The sequence below is a fragment of the Canis lupus genome, chromosome 32 (assembly GCF_048164855.1).
Source record: "Canis lupus baileyi chromosome 32, mCanLup2.hap1, whole genome shotgun sequence".
NCBI lineage: Eukaryota > Metazoa > Chordata > Mammalia > Carnivora > Canidae > Canis > Canis lupus.
The window spans coordinates 25,928,584-25,949,152 of record NC_132869.1 but is presented as its reverse complement, the minus strand read 5'-3'; the positions used below and the strand labels follow the sequence as shown (position 1 = coordinate 25,949,152).

At 44.8% G+C, this 20,569-nt stretch overlaps 1 protein-coding gene across 2 annotated transcripts in view; it reads right to left on the bottom strand.

The window, feature by feature from the left end:
* Positions 1-9,660, bottom strand: part of CGNL1 (cingulin like 1) — a 186,327-nt gene extending 176,667 nt beyond the window's left edge. Inside the window, exon 1 of one of the 2 annotated variants that reach the window (XM_072808786.1) lies at positions 9,546-9,660. The gene's annotated coding sequence lies outside the window, so the exon portion shown is untranslated. The remainder of the gene's footprint in view (positions 1-9,545) is intronic. The other variant, XM_072808788.1, reaches the window with a different exon arrangement.
* Between the last annotated feature and the right edge of the window lie 10,909 nt (positions 9,661-20,569).

Genomic DNA, 20,569 nt, shown 5'->3' with positions numbered 1-20,569 from the left:
CAGAAGGAGAAGCAGGCTCCATGCAAGGAGCCCGATGTGGGACTCAGTCCTAGAACCCCGCCTTGAGCCAAAAGTAGATGCTCAACGACTGAGCCACTCAAGCATCCCGCTTACTAGATTTATTTATTTTAATTTTTTTAAAATTTATGATAGTCACACAGAAAGATAGAGAGAGAGGCAGAGACACAGGCAGAGGGAGAAGCAGGCTCCATGCACCGGGAGCCCGACGTGGGATTCGATCCCAGGTTTCCAGGATCGCGCCCTGGGCCAAAGGCAGGCGCCAAACCACTACGCCACCCAGGGATCCCCCGCTTATTAGATTTAGAACCAAAAATATGCATACGTCTTGCCCACAGCAGGAGAATGACACAGAGGTACTGGACTAGCTAAAAACTGACTCATACCTACTATCCAGAATTTAATCTCTGCTCAGAGAAGAAATATCAGACCACTACCCTGAAATCAACTTTTAAGAATGTGTAACCAGGAGGGATGGCTGGGTGGCTCAGCTGTTGAGCATCTGTCTTCAGCTCAGGGCATGATCCCAGAGTCCTGGGATTGACTCCCAAACCAGGCTCCCCATGGGGAGCCTGCTTCTCCCTCTGCCTGTGTCTCTGCTTCTCTCTCAGTGTCTCTCATAATCAAATAAATAAAATCTTTAAAAAGAAAAAAAGTGCAACCAGGAAACCACCCAACAGTGAAGAAGAAAACTCACTTGAAAGAAGGGCCCTCAGAGAAAATGGCAAAACACATGAGTCAGTTCAGTGCTATAAACAGTGGACCAAGTTCAACAAATGAGCTAATTCATGATGGCAGAAATGATAGATAACACTATTAGAGAACATATATAATAAGTATATATATTCTTAATATCCTCAGAGAGAAAAGAAGGGATGGTACTCATAAATCAAGAAGAGGAAGCTGTGAAACAAAAACAGGCAGATATTGAAAAGAACTAATGAAAAATACTGAAAAACAAAAATAAGCATTTAACTAAAAATTTAAATGGAGTGATAATCATTGGTTTGGACACAGTCAAAAAACTACAGTAAATGAATCATAAAATGCAACTGAGGCAATTACCCAGGACACAGCCTAAAGAGGTAGAGATAGAAAATATGGGATGGAGAAAAAAAAAAAAGATGAGATCTCCAATTCCAGATAATTCCAGAAATGAGGGCACCTGGATGGCTCAGTCAGTTAACCATCTGACTCTTGGTTTCAGCTCAGGTCATAATCTCAGGGTCATGAGATTGAGCCTCATGTTGGGCTCCATGCTCAGCATGGAACCTGCTTGAGATTCTCTCTCCCTCTGCCCTTCCCTCAGCTTGTGCTCTCTCTCTCTCTCTCAAATAAATAAATAAATCTTTATTTAAAAAAAGGAGTTCCAGAAATGAAGAAAAAGGAAAATAAGGGATATGCAAGAATGAAATGCCTAAGAATATCCTCAAATTGAAGAAAGACATGGCTCCTCAGGTTAAAAGGTCCCATTAATTGAGAACATTAAGGACAAAGAGAATATATTAAAAAGTACTAAAAAGAAAAGACTAAAAAAAAAAAAGGCTATTTGGGTTAACAATACACTTTTTTGCAGCAATAATACATACCAAAAAATAGTAAAATAATAATCATGACTGGGCTAAGGGAAAATCATAGCAACTTTCATAAATGAGAATTCTATACTCAGGCTTATTATTCAAAAGAGGCAGTGAGGGACGCCTGGGTGGCTCAGTGGTTGAGCATCTGCCTTTGGCTCAGGGCTTCATCCCAGAGTTCTGAGTTCAAGTCCTGCATCAGGCTCCCCACAGGAAGCCTGCTTCTCCATCTGCCTGTGTCTCTGCCTCTCCCTCTGTATTTCACATCAATCAATAAATAAAATCGTAAAAAAAAAAAAAAAAAAAAAGCAGAGGTGAAGGGACATGTGGGTGGCTCAGTTGGTTAAGCATCTGGCTCTTGATTTCGGCTTAGGTCATGACGTCAGGGTCATGGGATCAAGCTCTGTGTCGGGCTCCACACTGAGCGTGGAGCCTGCTTAGGATTCTCTTTCCCTCTGCCCCTGTGCCTTCTTGTTCTTGTGCTCTCCCTCCTCCCTCTCTAAAAAAAAAAAGCAAAGATGAAATAACATTTTCGGATCCACAAAGACTAACTGATTTTACTTCATACAGATCCCTGCTAAAAGAAATACGTACATTTAATGAAGAAATGGAATGACAGGTGAAACAATAAACAAAGAAATACTGAGCAAAGCAACAGTAAATACATGTTGGAAATCTACATAAATATTGACTATTCCAATGATAAGAGCAATTTTTAAAAAATATTTTATTTATTTATTCATGAGAGACAGAGAGAGAGAGAGAGAGAGGCAGAGACACAGGCACAGGGAGAAGCAGGCTCCACGCAGGGAGCCCGACTTGGGACTCAATCCCAGGTCTCCAGGATCATACCCTGGGCTGAAGGTGGGTGGCGCTAAACCGCTGAGCACCTGGGCTGCCCAAGAGCAGTTTTTTTTAAAGATTTGATTTATTTGAGATATAGAGAGAGCACGACCAGGGTGGGGGTAGGGGCAGAGAGAGAGGGAGAAGCAGACACCCTGCTGAGCAGGGAGCCTGATGGAGAGCTCAATCCCAGGACCAGACCAGGATCCATGATCCAGGTTCATGACCAGAGCCAAAGGCAGCTATTTAACTGACTGAGCTACCCAGGCACCCTGATAAGAGCAATTTGTAAAATTAGGGTCCAGAAAAAAGAAGCAGGGAGTTTACTTCCTGATTCATTCTATGAGGCCAACGTACTCTAATACCAAAACAAGATAAAGATATTACAAAAAAGGGAAATGATAGGCCAATAACTCTCATGAATATGTAAAATCCTCAACAAAGCATTAGCAAATTATTCAGCATTGTATTAAAAGAATTATAGGGGGATCCCTGGGTGGCTCAGTGGTTTGGTGCCTGCCTTTGGCCCAGAGAGTGATCCTGGGGTCCCGGCATCAAGTCCCGCATTGAGTTCCCTGCATGGAGCCTGCTTCTCCCTCTGCCTGTGTCTGTGCCTCTCTCTGTGTCTCTCATGAATAAATAAAATCTTTTTTAAAAAAGAATTATATATCAGAACTAAATGGGAATTATTTCAGGTATGCAAGACTAATTCAACATTCCAACATCAGTCTAATCTACCACATAAACAAGCTAAGGAAGAAAATCATATAATCATGCCAATTGTCTAGAAAAAAGCATTTGATGAAATTCAACATCCATTCATGATTAAAAACTCTCAGCAAACTAGAAATAGAAATTGCCTGAACTTGATGAAGAACAGATACAAAAAGCCTACAGCTAACATCATCATACTCAATGGTGAGAAACTGGATGCTTTCTCCTAAACATCAAGAACAAGACAAGGATGTCACCTCTTATCACTCTTAGTCAAATTGTACTAGAAGTTCTGGCCAGAGCAATTGGAGAAGAAATTGAAATAAAACAAATAGAGACTGGGAAGAAAGAAAAAAAAATTACCTTTGTTTGCAGATTGCATTTGTGTATATAGATCATCCCAAAGAACTGACAACAAACTCCTGAAAATAAGCAATTAGAGCAAGGTCACTGGATACAAGGCTAATATACCAAAGTTCACTGCTTTCTTATAAAGCAGCAACGAACAATTGGAATTTGAAATTAAAAGCATAGTACCATTTATATTGGCAACCCCATCCCCAAAACCGAATGCTTACATATAAATCTAATGAAATATCTTTAGTATCCATATGCAGCAAAACTCAAAACCAATGAAAGAAATCAAAAAGATCTAAATAAATGAGAGATACTTTGTGTTTACAGATTGGAAGATTCAATCATGTTAAATTGTCGATTCTTCCCAAATTAGTCTAGAGATTCAATGTAATTCCAATCAAAAGCCCAACAAACTATTTTGTGTATATGGATAAACCAATTCTCAAGTTAATATGGAGGGACACCTGAGTGGCTCTGTGGTTGAGCATCTGCCTTTGACTCAGGGTGTGATTCCGGTTCCTGGGATCAAGTCCCGTATCAGGCTCCCCCCCAGGGAGCCTGCTTCTCCCTCTGTCTATGTCTCTGCCTCTCTCTCTCTCTCTGTCTTTCATGAATAAATAAATAAATAATCTTTTTAAAGAGGGAAAAGCCTCCCACATGATATGGCAATCCCACTTCTAGATATGTATCCAAAGAAAACAAAATCAGGATCTTGACAAAATATGTGTACTCCCATATTTACTGCAATATTACTTATGATAACCAAGATCTGGAAACAACCTAAGTGGCCATTGATAGATGAAAAGATAAAGAAGAGGGGATCCCTGAGTGGCGCAGCAGTTTAGCTCCTGCCTTTGGCCCAGGGCGCGATCCTGGAGACCCGGGATCGAATCCCACGTTGGGCTCCCGGTGCATGGAGCCTGCTTCTCCCTCTGCCTGTGTCTCTGCCTCTCTCTCTCTCTCTCTCTCTCTCTCTCTGTGACTATCATGAATAAAATAAAATAAAATCTTTAAAAAAAAAAGAAGAAAAGATAAAGAAGATGTGAGATGCGTATGCACGCACACACGCACAGGAATATCATCAGCTATGAGAAAGAAGGAAATCTTGCCACTTGTGAAACTATGGATGGAATTTGGGGACATTATGCTAAGTGAAATAAGTCAGAAAAGTATTGTATGATGGAATACATACTATGGAATACATAGTATTCCATAGTAATACATCCATTAACTATGGAATCTAAAAAACCCAGGCTAATAGAAACAGAGTAGAATGGTGGGGCTAGGGGCTGGAGAATGGGGGAAATGGGGAGCTATTGGTTAAAGGGTACAAATTTCCAGTTAGAAGATGGGTAAGTTCTGGGGATCTAATGCAGAGCATTGTGATTATAGATAACAATATTGGACTATATACTTGAAAGTTGCTCAGAGTAAATCTTAAATATCTCACTACAAAAAAACAAAAAGTAATTATGTGACAGAGTGGAGATGTTAACTAACCCTATTGTGTTGCTCATTTTGTAACATATATTAGACCATCATGTTGTAACACCTTAAACTTACACAATGTTTTATGTCAATTATATCACAATAAGCCTGGGGGACACAAAAGAATTATCGTAATCCTTCACTCAAATCTCCTACAAGTTAGGGACACCAGGGTGGCTCAGTCGGTTAAGTGTCTGCCTTCAGCTCAGGTCATGATCTTAGGGTCCTGGGATCAGGCCCCACATCAGACTCCATGCTCAGCAGGGAGTCTGCTTTTCTCTCTCCTTCTGCCCCTACCTCCCCCCAGCATATTCTCTCATAAATAAATAAATAAATAAATAAATAAATAAATAAATAAATAAATAAAACAATCTGGAAAAAAATCAGGAAATTAACATAGATACAATACTACTATATAATCTACAGACCTTATTAAATGCTCACCAATTGTCTAATTATCCAACGTCCTTTTTCTTCTCTAGGATCCTTCAGGATGCCCCACCATATTGAGTAGTTGTGTTTCCTTAGCCTCTCCTGCTCTACGATGGTTCCTCGGTCTTCCTTCCTTATCTTTGTACATTCATACTGATGTCTCAGATTCCAACACAACACAAGTTTCATCCTAGCCTCTCCCTTCTTTGTAATTTCCTTCTCTGACAGTGAGAAAATTGGCTCTCAACATCTACAATATATTTCCTTATTTGTTCAGCCCTAGTCTCCACATAGAGTAGTTTCAGAATTGCTAACTTATATTCCTGTGAGAAATTTACTAGGAGTACAGTATTGATATATCATCTCTTTGACTTTAACCTTGAAGTATCTAGTCAAAATTCTATTTTCTCAAGTTTTTTGGGTTCATTCTTTTCTACCCTCACCTTTCAGTGTGGTTATATTATTCATCCGTATTGGGTTCATTTGTAACAATCTGTGTTCTATTTGGGGAACACACATCCTTCCTAATTCTTTTAAAAAAAAAATCATATGCAGTAAAATACACCCTCTGTGCTTTGTGGTCCTATGGGACTTGACAAATGTACGGAGCCGTATCTATCACCACAGTCATGAAACAAACAGTTGCATCCCACTCCCAAATTCCCTTATGCTGCCCCTTTGAAATAACCCCTCACCTCACCCCGTTTCTGGCAACTACTGATCTGTTTTCCATCTCTATAGTTTTGCCTTTTCAAGAATGTCACATAAGTGGATTCATGTAATAGCTTGGGGATAGCTAGCTTTGGGGATCTGGCTTCTTTCACTTAGCAAAATATGTTCATTTTCCTCCATGGGTCATGATCCACTGTCACAGTTATTTATTTTGTTGCTCAAATTCCCCAGATTTGGCTATTGAGAGCCCTTTCAAGTTGGCTCTTGTGATCTTTTGACATGTCCCCATCGTGTTTCAAGGACTTCCTTACTTCCTGGCACCACCAGCTGCTCCAAGCTTATTTTGCATTTTCCCTTTTTCAAGGGAAGTCCCAGCCCATTTTCTCAAGAAGCCCTTGTACCTGGAGAATCCAACTCTTGTGGGCCAGACATCCTGTCCTCCCAGAAGAGGACTTGGGGAGAAACTGACTCATCCCCTGCAGTGCCCGAAAAAGAGGAGAAAGGATTTTTTCTCATCAGAACACCCTGAGGTGGCAAAATAGAAGAGCTTAGTAAAGATGTGGGTTTTCTATGCCAATCAGGCTGTTGGAGGGCTCATACCAATGTTGACATCATGCATCTACAAGAGCTTCCGTGATTCTTGGCAGGAATACCAAAACAGCATTGTGTGTGGAAGTCTGTCCAAGGTTTTCAAATACGATGCTCAGCTAGGATGTCCCCCTTCATCATGGGATGCAGTCTGGCTGCCTTTATGCCAGTGTCCTTCTGCTCCCAGCCACTGGCAGTCAGTGGCATCAGAGTAGTTATACAACTTTCTCATCAATGTACCTCAGTTAAGGAACCCGTTGACATCTACATAAAAACTATGTTTAAAACTTGTTTTAAAAATATGTGATTCTCTTAAAACTCCTTGCTAAAGCAGTTTGTATCAGGGGCAGGCTGCAATAGTTCCCTAGGGTTGCTATGGGAACTGGTGTCCGTGAATTTCAAGTGCCACCTAGTTAGCAGCTGGCTGTTAGCAGCTCTTTTGGAAGGAGGGATGTTTCACTCTTCTTTGAAAGTGGAACATTTCATCTTTCAGGTTGTGAACAATTAGCAACGGGGACGGGGGTTCACTCAGGAAAGAGATGTGCTGTGTAACTGGACTCCTTATCAACTGTGACAGCCCAGAGAGGGTGAGGGAAGTCAGACCCGCTCTCAGAAGGGGACACACCAGCTGAGGCTAACGTCACGGCTTGGTGCAGGGAAGCCACATGTAGCCTACAGGGTGAATCAATGTTGCATTGGCGAGGGGAAGCTATAGGTGGCAGGAACCACCTGGGGGCCACAGTGCCTGCTGGGGCCCCTCTCTGCCCAGGGGCTAGCACCGAAGACCAGATTCCTGACTCTTCCCTGAAATCCTGAGCTTTGATCCCAATGCCTGTGTCCAGGTGCTCTTGAGATGATTAACAGTCACGTTGGTAGAGTTGCCAACAGATGTTGTCTGAACTGATTCGACCATGTTCCCATTTTCTAGCTGTGATCCAGAAGTCCTTGTTCCCAAAAGCCTAATCCCATGTGGTCAGTGCTGCTCCAGAGGAGACTGAGGTGCCTGAGATCAACAGGCCTCTATCAAACCCAGTCCCGGGTTGCTCCCTCCAGCAATATGGGCCTCAGAGTCACTTCTGCAGGACCAGTCTCCCTTGCTGAGTGGTCAAGAGCATCCAGTTAGTTTAAGGGCAGCGTCAGTGGCTGGGCCAAGGATCTACTCCAAAGATTTGGTCCACAGGTCAAGTGGAGACCCAGGGAGGGGGCAGGTGAGGATTATACCTTACACGTGCACTAGGGCTGAAAAGTTGTGGGCAAAACATGAGGAGTCAGAGAGAAAGGGAGGAGATGTCAGAGAGGCAACTGTGTAAAGAGACCAGGGCTTGAGAAATCACTGAAGGTGTTGGGTTTGTCCCTTTGGGCTCATAGAAGAGGGGCAGTTGAGGGAGTCTGTGTCTCACCTGTGCTCTTCTGAAGGATTTTAGATGCTGAGCGGGCCAGAAGGCCCAGGACTGAGATCCCAGGACTTTCTTAAAGTGTCATTTGGTACTAAGATGGAATTCAGGGTCAGTTAGGACAAAGCACCTCCTAGTAAATCAAGGGCTCAGAGACTCTGTGGCTCTTCAGAGTCACTATTAAGTACATTTGATTTTGCAAATAACAAGGGGAAGAACAAAAGGAATTACTGTCATCTAAGGCAAGGGTTTTCAACCCTGACTATACATCAGAAACACCTGGAAAAGTAGAGTCATTTTTTTTTATTTTATTTATTATTTATGATAGTCACAGAGAGAGAGAGAGAGAGAGAGAGAGAGAGGCAGAGACACAGGCAGAGGGAGAAGCAGGCTCCAAGCACCGGGAGCCCGATGTGGGATTCGATCCCGGGTCTCCAGGATCGCGCCCTGGGCCAAAAGCAGGCGCCAAACCGCTGCGCCACCCAGAGATCCCCCATTTTTTTAAACCAAATGATTTTAATCCAATGTTTCAATGGCTCCAGCTTTGGGTTCTAAACGCTCTCTGAGTAATTCACATGAGTGGCCAGAATAGAGAACTTCTGCTCTGAGACAAAATATCTCTCACCTTAAAAAAACATAGACCATGTGAGTATGACAGGTATTGCTGTCACATGGAGGTAGCATGCAATAATTTGGTTCAGTTCTTTACTAAAGGAAAGAAACATCCTCTCAGTTGAATCTGCACTTACGTATATATCATTACTCTGAAAACAAAGGTAAAAGGATTAGGAAGACAGATGGTGCCATGAATATCTTCTGATACTTGTGACATAGTTCTTATATTAGGTAAGAACACAGAGCTTTATTTTCTTCCCTTTGATTCAGTAATTGTTCCCTAAAACTGAATAGAGAAGCTGGACCCAGAAACCATACACTGCTCAGAGGAAATGCAAGATTCAAAATCAAAGCCCTACTGAAAAATATCATCATGGGCCAAGAAGATGTGTTAGCTTTGACCCTAAGCAAAATTGTGATGTAGGAGTCCCTGCCACATACCTCATCACTGAGAATGGGCAGGGTACTGTCCCTACTGTCCCAGAGTTTGGAGGATGAGGTGGGTCCAGGCAGCAAAGGCTATCTACTATAATTTCCAAATTGAACCTGTTTGCAGGGGACCCATGAAAAACAAGAGGGCCCCAGAGAGGGTGATGGGAACTGAACTGATGAAGACCTTAGGTGCTGACTAATTAATGACCTTGGCATTTGAGATTGATGGTATTAGAGTTTATGACCCATTGGAAGGGAGAGACACACCCATTGGTAGCTGTTGGGAGAGAAAAAGAAGTCAAGGGACATATTCACGGGTCAACTCAGAAGTCACTCAAACATTGGAGGGCATCAGGCCCGACATCCTTACTTAAGAGACATGGAAATTGAGTCACTGGAAGCTGAGGGGACTCACCCATGGTCACACAGCCAGATGAGGCCTAGAGACCAGACGTCAAGTCTTTCATCTTAGTCAGGCCTGTTCATTCTCAAAGCACTTCCTCAGCCCTAGGCATCTGATGTCACATAGGTGCAGGGGTATAGTGGTCACCCTGTCGCCATGGAGGCCACTGTCAACTCACACATTTGTATTGGTTTCCTATTGTGCCATAACAAACTATCACAAACTTGGTGGCTTAAAATAACACAAACTTATTATCTCCTAGTTCTGTGGCTCACAAGTTCGATGTGGGTTTCACTGGGTTAAAATCAGAGCGTTGGCAGGCTGTGGTCCTTTCTGGAAGTTCTAGGGGAGAATCTGTGTCCTTGCTTTTTTCAGCTTCTAGACGCCAACCACGTTCCTGACTCATGGTCTCGTAAACCAGCAGTGTCAGGCAGAGATCTCACGCTGCCTCCCTCTGCCCTCCTCTTCTGTCCCCCTCTTCCACTTTTAAGGACCTTAGTGATTACATGGAGCTCAACCTGATAACCCAGGATAATTTCCCTGTCTTCAGGTCAGCTGATTAGGAACCTTAGTTCTCCTTATCATGTAACAACACGTGCATAAGCTGTGGGGGCAGGGCATGGACATCTTTGGGGGACCATTTACGCTGCCTGCCCCACTTCCCGTGAGACTGTGTGACAACCTGGTTGGCAAGAGAAGGGCAAGGAATCAGAAAACTCAAGAGGGCTGACCGAGGTGTCAGAAGAAAAAAACTGTGCCTGGGCTGGAACCTTTGTGCATAAACAAGGGTCCGTGGAAGGAAGACTTGAAACATAAAGGATCTGTATTGCCTCCCTCACCTAATCACGCACAGGGTGTGTTTCCAGTAAGTGGAAATGTTATGCAGGGTCAGGGAGGCCAAGTTCTTTCTCAGGGCCAGAGGCGTAGTGTCTGGAATGAACTAGAAGTTTAAAAGCTAACCTGTTATGAAGTCAAGAGCAGAGAAGGACAAAGCTCCCAGCCCTGCCCCCCTGCAAACTGGCTGGCATGATTCTCAGCAAGCAACCATGAAGGTTTAGCTGCTCCGGAGAATCTCCCCATTTCAGATGGACAGTCATAGAAACTTCACCCGGAAAGGATAGATTCATTTTTTATTTTTTTAAAATTTATTCTGAAGATTTTATTTATTTACTTGAGAAAGTGACAGTGAGAGAGATCACAGAGGAAGAGGGAGAGGGAGAAGCAGACTGCTCGCTGAGGAGGGAGCCCCACACAGGGCTTGATCCTGGGACTCAGTCCCAGGACCCTGGAATCATGACTTGAGCCCAAAGCAGATGCCCAACTGACTAGCCACCCAGGGGCCGCTGAAAGGATAGATTTAAAATGGAAATAGTCTCCCAGCTGGTCTCCCTGTCTTCAGCTGTTCCCCCCCCACACACACACACACCTCTCTGTTCCCCAGAGATCCTTCCAAAAAGCAAACATGAGCACAGGAGTGCAGCTTACACCCTCCAGTGGCTTTGCACATCCTTCACAATAAAGGTCTACACTCTTCTGATGGGCAGACCAGTCACTTCACCACATGGGACCTGCCATTCTCTCAAGCAGCTCACATTCCTGAAAACACAACCATCTTTTCATCCTCAAGCCTCTGGAATAAACTGCCTTACTTCTCTTTCTGGAAAACTCTAACTCACCTCTCAAAACCAAATATCACTTCCTCAGGGATTCCCGCAGGAGCTGAGTGGCCGCCTCTCCCCCACTCTCATTGTTCACAGCCCCATTTTCTGCTGAGTTGAGCACTTCAAGGTCAAAGGGTTGTCATTTTCCTATATCTCCCCAGGACCTACTGAGCAAGGGACCAGGCACAGCTGGTGCTCCAGAAATGTCTGTCACATGAAGAAGGATTATAGAAAGTTGGCATGCTCTGCTTTCCCAGTTCCCTAGGAAGGAGGAATCTGGAAATCAAACCTGAATGAGTTTCACTAATGTGTGAAATTGGACTAAGTCTACAATTAAAAGAAAAAACTCACGTTGGTGTTTCTGATAGACTGATGGTATTCGTGGCCACAATTATCCACCCCTTGGCTTCATGACTTTGCAACTCCTCCATTAAGAGGGGGAATATTAAAAAAAAAAAAAAAAAAAAAGAGGGGGAATATACTTTCTCTCCCCTTGAATCAGAGCTAGTCCTGTAACTAGCTTTGGCCAAAAGAATGTAGCAGGAGTAGTAATGTGCCATTTAGAGTCCAGGCCTCAGGAGACTTTGAATGCTTCTGCTCTTGGCTTAGGACCCCTGCCTCCATCATGAAGACATGCCTGGACTAGCCTGCCGGAGGTAAAGAAAAACCATGGGATAGTCTGTGGAACAGAGCCTACTCATCCTACTGGAGGCCACACTAAATCCATGAGCCTAGGTGAGTTCAGCCAAGCCTGGCTCAAATCACCGGAACCACCCATCCAACTTATAGAAATATGAGCAGTAATAGATGGTTGTTGTTTTAAGCTGCTAAAATTGGGGACATTTTGTTACACAGCATTATTGTGTAATATATAACCAATACAGGACAGTTCATGGCTAAGAGGCAAATGAGAAATGAGTGTGTGGCTGTCAGAGTAGATAGGAGGGGGTCAAGGAAACCCATCTTCTTTATTATTTCAATTATTAAAGTTTCATTCTAGGGAAAATGAGTTCTTTTCCTCCTTTAATCTACACACACTAAGGCTGCTTTTCGTTTGCTTCTTCCTGGTGTTCACTTGGGGACCAGAAGCAGGAATGGGCTCCAACACAATATTTTCCTGAGTGGAAATAATTAGTTCAATGTTTCCTGAAATACGGAAGCCATCAGAGACCTATTTTTTGAACCTGTCTAATGGATCTGGTATTTACATTTTGGTTGCTGGTTTCAGGAAGAAGTTACAGGCCTGATGGAAAAGATCACTTGAGGAAAGCTGTGTTTGGAATATCGAAAATAAAAACAAAGATAAGAGCCAATCTGACCCTGCCGTTTTGGCAAGAGTGGAAGTGAGAAATCAGTCAAGGAACCAAAGGACTAGACTATGAAGGGTTATGGGGTGGGGATGGTCAACAAGAGGATGCTGAAGACCTGGAGGTATGATTGCCAGTTCAGCACATCACATCCTGAGTACATTTCTGTCTGTCTCAGATAGGTTTGGCCTTGTTCCTAACATTCCCCACTAACTCACGGCGCCTCGTTCAAGGCTAATTTGGCAATAGCTTCAAAGTACACTTCAGGATTTTCCTTAACAAAGATGAGAAAGGAGGACAGAGGGGTTGCTCCTGCCCCTGACATGTATTCATCACCCCAAGCCCACCTCCAATCTCACTGGCCTCCCTGGTCCCCTATCTGGAAGGTCTCCCCCCTCCTCTGAATCCCCCTAACAGCCCCCAAGGGCTACAGGCCCACATCTCACTGGCCTGAAGTGTAGCTCCAGTGTTGTCTAACTTGCCAAACATCTAAAATTGTCCTAGATACTTCAGGTGCAACTGCTCAGCATTTTAAACTGGGTAAATAAACTTTTAAGGGGGATCTTGGAAACCCCACACTGTATATGTTTCCTCCATGGGAAATGTGTTCCCTATTCTTTTTTTCTTTTTTTAAGATTTTATTTATTTATTCATGAGAGACACAGAGAGAGAGAGAGGCAGAGATACAGGCAGAGAGAGAAGCAGGCTCCATGCAAGGAGCCCAACGTGGGGACTCAATCCCAGGCCTCCAGGATCTCGCCCTAGGCTGTAGGCGGTGCTAAACCCCTGAGCCACCGGGGCTGCCCTGTGTTCCCCATTCTTAAACAGGCAGCCCACAGATGATCTTTACTCGGGGCACAAGCCATTTCCAAGGTGGGTCATCATTAGGCAAAGGAGAAGCACACCTCCTCCTGCAGGGCCTTTTAATTTTCATTAAGCTATGCATCCAAAGATGTTTTGCATGATTTATCTGTTCCTCTCATTCAGCTCACTCCTTTGATCAGGACTTTGCCCAACCTCTGATCGAGAAATCCTCTCTCTTTCCTACACATAAGTGAGCTGTCAGCCACCAGTTCTCCACCCTCCTCACACGCCACCACAGCTCATCGCTTTCTGAAGTGCTTTGGTGGCTGGAGGGCCAGAGGTTAGAATCACTGCCTCATGACAGCGGTGGCCACACGTGATCACCCGCTCTTCCTACCTTGGTCCACAGAAGCCAAGTGTCTTCCTGTGGAAATGGTGGTGAGGCCAGGCCCAGATGGCCACAGCCACTGAGAACGCTCCCTCCTGGGAAGTGCCCACAGGACAGAAGGGGGGGGCGGGGGGGGCGTGGAGAGGCTCCAGGGAAGCCAGCCAGCAGCGTAGGGGCAGCAAGACTGTCAGGTCCTTGGGACACCTGGGTGGCTCAGTGTTTGAGCATCTGCCTTTGGCTCAGGGCATGATTCCAGGGTCCTGAGATTGAGTCCCACGTCAGGATCCCTGCATGGAGCCTGCTTCACCCTCTGCCTATGTCTGCCTCTCTCTGTGTCTCTCATGAATAAATAAATAAAATCTTAAAAAAAAAAAAAAAGAAAAAGACTGTCAGGTCCAATCCACAGCTGATGGGTGGCAGGCCTGACAGTCCACCTCAACAACTGCTCTGCCTGTGGCTCTTCTCTTTCAATTTTCCCTTTCTTATTTACTTTAAAAATAAACAAACATGGAATGATGGAACATTTCAAATACACAAAAGCAGGAACATAGTGACCCCCCCCTCCCCATGTCTGTAACCCAGCTTCCAGAACTATCTGCTTCTGGCCAATCTCCTTTAATCTACCCTGCTACTCATTTCCCTCTCTCCTGATTATTTGGAAATAAATCCCAGGCATCATAGCTTGTTTTGTTTTCTATAAATACTTCAGTAATTCTAAAAGATAAGGACTCTTTTTTCTGGAAACACAACCCCAAACATGCTATTATCAAATCTGAAAAGATTCAATACAATCCCTATCAAAATTCTAATGACATTTTTCACAGAAATAGGAAAAAAAAACAATCCTAAACTTTGTTTAGAACCACAAAAGACGGGGATCCCTGGGTGGCTCAGTGGTTTAGCGCCTGCCTTTGGCCCAGGATGTGATCCTGGAGTCCTGGGATCGAGTCCCACGTCGGGCTCCCAGTATGGAGCCTGCTTCTCCCTCTGCCTCTCTATGTCTATCATGAATAAATAAGTAAGATCTCTTTAAAAAAAAAAAAAAAAAAGAACCACAAAAGACTCCAAATAGCCAAAGCAATCCTGAAAAAGAAGAACAAAGCTGGAGGCATTGCACTTCCTGGTTTCAAACTACATTATAAAGCTGTAGTGAACAAAACAGTGTGGTACTGTCACAAAAACAGACCCAGGGATCAATGGGGACAGAATCAAGAGCTCAGAAATAAAATTCATATAATATGAATTCAACTAATTCATATTCATATAATAAAAATTCAACTAATATTTGACAAGGGAACCACGAATCCTTCGTGGGGGAAGCATAGTCTCCTCAATAAATGGTGTTAGGAAACTGGATAACCGCATGCAGAAGAATGAAGTTGAACCCCATCTTACACTACTCACAAAAAATACCTCAAAATAGATTAAAACTTAAATGTAAGATCCAAAACAGGAAAAATCCTAGAAAAAAAAGGGGGGGAAACCACCTTGACATTGATCTTGGCAATGATTTTTTTTGGATATGACACAAAATCACAAGCAAGAAAGGCAAAAACCAATCAGTGGAACTACCTCAAACTACAAAGTTTGGGCTAAATATACACCCAAGAAAAACAGAAACATGTTTACACCAAAATTTGACATGAATATGTATGGTACCGTTATTCACAGAAGCCCCAAAAGTGGAAGCAGCTCAAATGTCCATCAACTGATGGATGGATAAACAAAATGTGGTCTGTCCATACAATGGTTTATTACTTGAGAATAAAAAAGAATAAAATATTGATATAAGCCACCACATGGACAAAGCTTTTAAACCTATAAAAGTTTTGGGGGCACCTGGGTGGCTCAGTTGGTTAAGCATCTGCCTTCAGCTTGGGTCACGGTCCCAGGGTCCTGGGATCGAGCCCCATGTCAACAGGTAGCCTGCTTCTCCCTCTCCCTCTGCCCTTTTCTCTGCTTGTGCTCTCATTCTCTCTCTGTCAAATAAATAAGGAAAATTTAAAAAATAATAAATAGGGATGTCTGGTTGGCTCTGTGGTTAAGTCTCTGCCTTTGGCTCAGGGCGTGATCCTGGGATCTGGAATCAAGTCCAGGGAGCCTGCTTCTCCCTCTGCCTGTGTCTCTGCCTCTCTCTGTGTCTCTCATGAATAAATAAAAAATAAAGTCTTTAAAAATAAATATAAATAAATAAATAAATAAATAAATAAATAAATAAATAAAAAGCTTATCCCAGAAAATCCAGAGAGCTAGAAAGTAAGATGAGTGGCTGCCCGGGCCTGGGGGCAGTGGGGGGGGGGGGGTGGAATGAGGAGGGACTGCTGATGGGAATGGGGTTTCTTTTGTGAGTGATGAACACGTCCCAGAATTAGACAGAGATGATGGTTGCACAGAGCTCTGAACAGACTAAAAAGAAACCCCGCTGAGTTGTATGCTTTAAAATAGTGAATTTTATAGTATGGGAATTAGATCTCAGTTGAAAAAAAAAAACCAGGGCAGCCCAGGTGGCTCGGCGGTTAGCACTGCCTTCAGCCCAGGGCCTGATCCTGGAGACCCAGGATCGAGTCCCAGGTTGGGCTCCCTGCATGGAGCCTGCTTCTCCCTCTGCCTGTGTCTCTGCCTCTCTCTCTCTCTGTGTGTGTGTGTCTCTCATGAATAAATAAATAAAATCTTTAAAAAGAAAAAAAGAAAAAACCCAGCAGCCGTAAAGAATTGAGGATCTAGGTGCTGAGCAGCAGCAGTGGCTGATGAGGCAAAATGGAAAGACAACCAGATGTTCTGAGCCTCCTGCTGGAAGGACGCTCCACCGCCTATGGAGGAGCATTGCCAAAAAAAAAAAAAAAAAAAAGTGAACAGGAATCCGATGGAGCCTGTAGCTCTAGCCCAGACTTACAGGCAACACAGACACAAAGAACCATGTGAAATGACACCACACGGTGTGGTTCAGACTGGGGGAAACGGTATTGGACAAAACAACTCAGTTATGTCAATAAACAAATTCAGAAGGGGAATTGCTGGTTCATCTAGCAACTCTGTGTTTAACCCTTTTGAGGAGCTGCCAGGCTGCTTTCCACAGAGGCCACCCCATCTTACCTTCCCACCAAAGCATAAGGGCCTCAGTTCTCCACCTCCCTGCCTGACACTTGCTATTGTCATCTTTGTGATGACAGCCCTCCTCCTGGGTGTGAGATGCCCATCACTCCCTACCCAGGCTCGGGCTGTGCTCACTCAACAGCAAAGCTCCAACACGCTCTACGTTCAAGGCAGGCAGGCTGGTACTTCGGGCTCGCCCAGCACTCCCGCCATGTCCCTGTGGGGCCTGCCACCACGTGAGACACAACCTCTGTCCTCAAGGTGCTCAAAGTCCAGCCAAGGAGATGTGAACAAGCTCTTTTGTTGGCAGGACCAGAGCCCCTTCATTCAGCCCGGGGGAAGAAGGTTTGCTGTGAGACCTCCCAGCAGCAACAGGAACCAGGATGCTGTCAGGAACCAGGCCCCTCCTCCCTCTCTCTCTCTCTTCCTCTCCCACCGTCCACCCTCCTGACTCTCCTGCCTCTGTGGACTGACTTCTTCAGTCTACACACAGCCCCTGCATCCACCCATCTTACAATTTTCACTGACAAGTGGCTCCTGACAACACATGACCTTTCTGCTCCAGCACCAGCTACAATCATACAACAGCTCAGTCTCCCTTCTTCCTTCCACACCTCCAGCAGACCTTCTGCACGAGGCCATGGAAGGCTGCGAAGGGTCCCCCGGTCAGACGAGATGTGGCCAGGGAGACGAGCGGGGGCCTGTGGAATGAGAGAGAGAGCCTTCTAGTGGGGGCTGTCAAGGAGGACACAGCCACATCCGAGGGGTGGGGTCTGCGCCAGCCCTTTGACCCCAGACAGTGAGAAAGACAGAAAAGAGAGGGCCTTGAGGCCAGACACAAAGGCAGGAAACAAGATGTTCTTAGGGCCAAAAGAGTTGAGTGGCTTTGGAGAGAGGGAAAAAGTGGAGAAGAACAGAGAGGTGGCCCTTGTCGCATTGTTCTGCTCAAGACCACGGAGCCTACTGCACAGATCAGTGGTTTTCTAACTTATTTTTAGCTACTGAAACCTTTTGTTTCCATATCAGACACTACCCAGAAGCTTCAAGCATGACTCAGAGGAAAGCAGGACCACTCTGGCCAAGGCAGAGATGCCAATGAAGTGGCCTGCCTGGGACGGGCGGGGGGGGGGGGGGGGGGGGTGTGTGTGTCACCGCCACCCCTCATCCTCCCTCCAAGACCCTCCCCAATTCCATGAGCTCTGACCGTCAAGGACATCCTCTGAGGGGAGCTACTGAGGGCTTTGGAAGAGAATGACAGGGTGATTTGAAAAGGGAATGGATTGAGCAGACTGAGAAGAGGAGCAGTGAGCCCCCGAGTGCCAGTGTTGAGGGCCTGGACCTCGGTGGGACAACCACAGACGCGGAGAGGCTCTGAGAAGGAAGTTGGAGGAGAGCTGGTGAAGGTTTGAGCAGAACGGAGGCTTTTTTTAGGGCAGATCTGAGCCCAGTGGATGGATGGGAAGCAGAGGACCCAGCTGGGGAGGATGACAAATGAAAATAAAACCAAACAGAAAAATAGGTGATCCCAAAGCTGCTGAGCAAAGGCAAGGTGTTCACTGCTGCCCAGAGAGGCCAAGCAAGGCCAGTCTTCCCAGAGGCCACCCCCACCCCCCAAAAATGCCTCATCTAAGCAGATTGCTGAGAACTTTCTTGATTAGGAGGGAGAGGTTTAAGGCCCAACAAGGAGTTAATAACATCATACCAAATCGCAATAAAACCTCACCATTGCCATGTTGGTTAATTAAAACCAGGGACTATTTCAAAGCCACAGCTAGTCCCCAACCAACGTGTGGCCTTTTATTACTATTTAATAAAAATGCTGAGATAAGCCGAACCTGGTAAAAGCAAAGTCCATTGGGGATTGGAGAATTTTTCTTTTTTGTCCTTTGGATTTCAAATTAATAAGGTTTTATTGTAGAAAAAGTACAGGTACCTGTATGCAACGATGCCAGCAGAACGCTGATGGCCAAGTAATAGAGCTCTGAAATAATGAATTTTTCTCCTCGGCCTGGCAACCTCACATACCTAGATGTATAGTTTCCAGATTTTTTTTCCGTAGAAAAGTGCCTTTATGTGTTAGGAGAATCTAGCCCATCCACATAAAATCAATTTTTGAAAAAGCACTATTCAGTCCATTGGCTCTTTGTTTTTAAAACACCAGTTACGGGACCGCCCGGGTCGCTCAGAGGTTTAGTGCTGCCTTCGGCGCAGAGCATGATCCTGGAGGCCCAGGATCAGGTCCCATGTCGGGCTCCCTGCATGGAGCCTGCTTCTCCCTCTGCCTGGTCTCTGCCCCTCTCTCTCTCTCTCTCTCTCTCTCTCTGTGTCTCTCATGAATAAATATATAAAATCTTAAAAAAATAATAAAATAAAACAGCAGTTAGCTATAGTTACCAAAATAGAGCGCTGGCCCAGTAGGCCACCTATGGCAGCTCATCGGGCCACTGGTTCAGTTCTGGGTGGGAGACTCAGACAGGGACCAGGCACTCCTGCATGGCCAGCTTTGGCATTTGTGCCTGCCCACAGGGGTCTCCCAAGCAGCCCCTGCTTGGCATCCTTGCCAAACTTACCGTGGCTGGCCTCGGGGCCCTAGGAGTCACTTTGCCATCTGGCTGACCCTGCCCAAGTCCCCAGGGCTGCCCGTGCCAGCTCCTGCTGCCTGCATCATTGGGGCTTAGCTGTGACACAGAGACCAGGTGCATCTGCTCATTCATCTTCCCAAGCCGGAGTCCGTGCCTGGGCACAGCTTTGGTGAGCACAGGCCATTAGTCTTTAGAAGACAGGGGACTCTCTTGGAAAGGCTACTGTTACTTTCAAGCTATATACAGTTGCAAAGAAACAAATGAACATGTTTGAAATTTGAAAATTCATTTTTGTCTTTTGGTGCAAATTGCTCCTTTCAGAAAGCTGCAACACATCACTCTAGAAAGGGTTTTTTTGTTTTGTTTTGTTTTTTACTTACAAATTGATTTTTATTGGTGTTCAGTTTGCCAACATACAGCATAACACCCAGTGCTCATCCCGTCAAGTGCCCCCCTCAGTGCCTGCCACCCAGTCACCCCCACCCCCCACCCTCCTCCCCTTCCACCACCCCTAGTTCATTTCCCAGAGTTAGGAGTCTCACATGTTCTGTCTTCCTTTCTGATATTTCCCACTCATTTTTTCTCCTTTCCCCTTAGAAAGGGGGATTTATCACTAAAAGGAGCTATCTTAGCTTCCTTTATTCTTATTGTCTTGTCCCTGTCTGTCTGTGTAGCTCAGTGTATTCATCCAGGGCTGTTGTAACAAAGGCCCACAGACCGGGTGGCTTAAACACCAGAGACTTATCTTCTCACAGTTCTGGAGACTACAAGTTTGTGATCGAGGTGTTGGTTTCCTCTGAGGCACCCTGTCTTTGGGCATGGTGGTCTTCTCCCTGTGTCTTCACATAATCTTCCCTTTATGTATGTCTCTGTGTCCAAATTCCCTCATCTTCTAAGGACACCAGTCATACTGGATGAGGGTCTACCCTAGTGACCTCATTTTAATTTAATTACCTCTTTAAAGAATCTATCTTCAAATATAGTCATATTCTGAAGTACTGAGGTCAGAACTTCAACATATAAATTTGGCGGGCGGGGGGGGGGGGCACAATTCAGCCCAAAACACTTGGGAACTGGCATTAGCACTACACAGACTAGAATTTAGATTGAATCATTTGAAGGACCTTCAAATTGTCAGTGATAAGCAAAACACCTAAAAATATTCAAAGCCCCTTCAATCTTTAAAATAAAATTAAAAAAT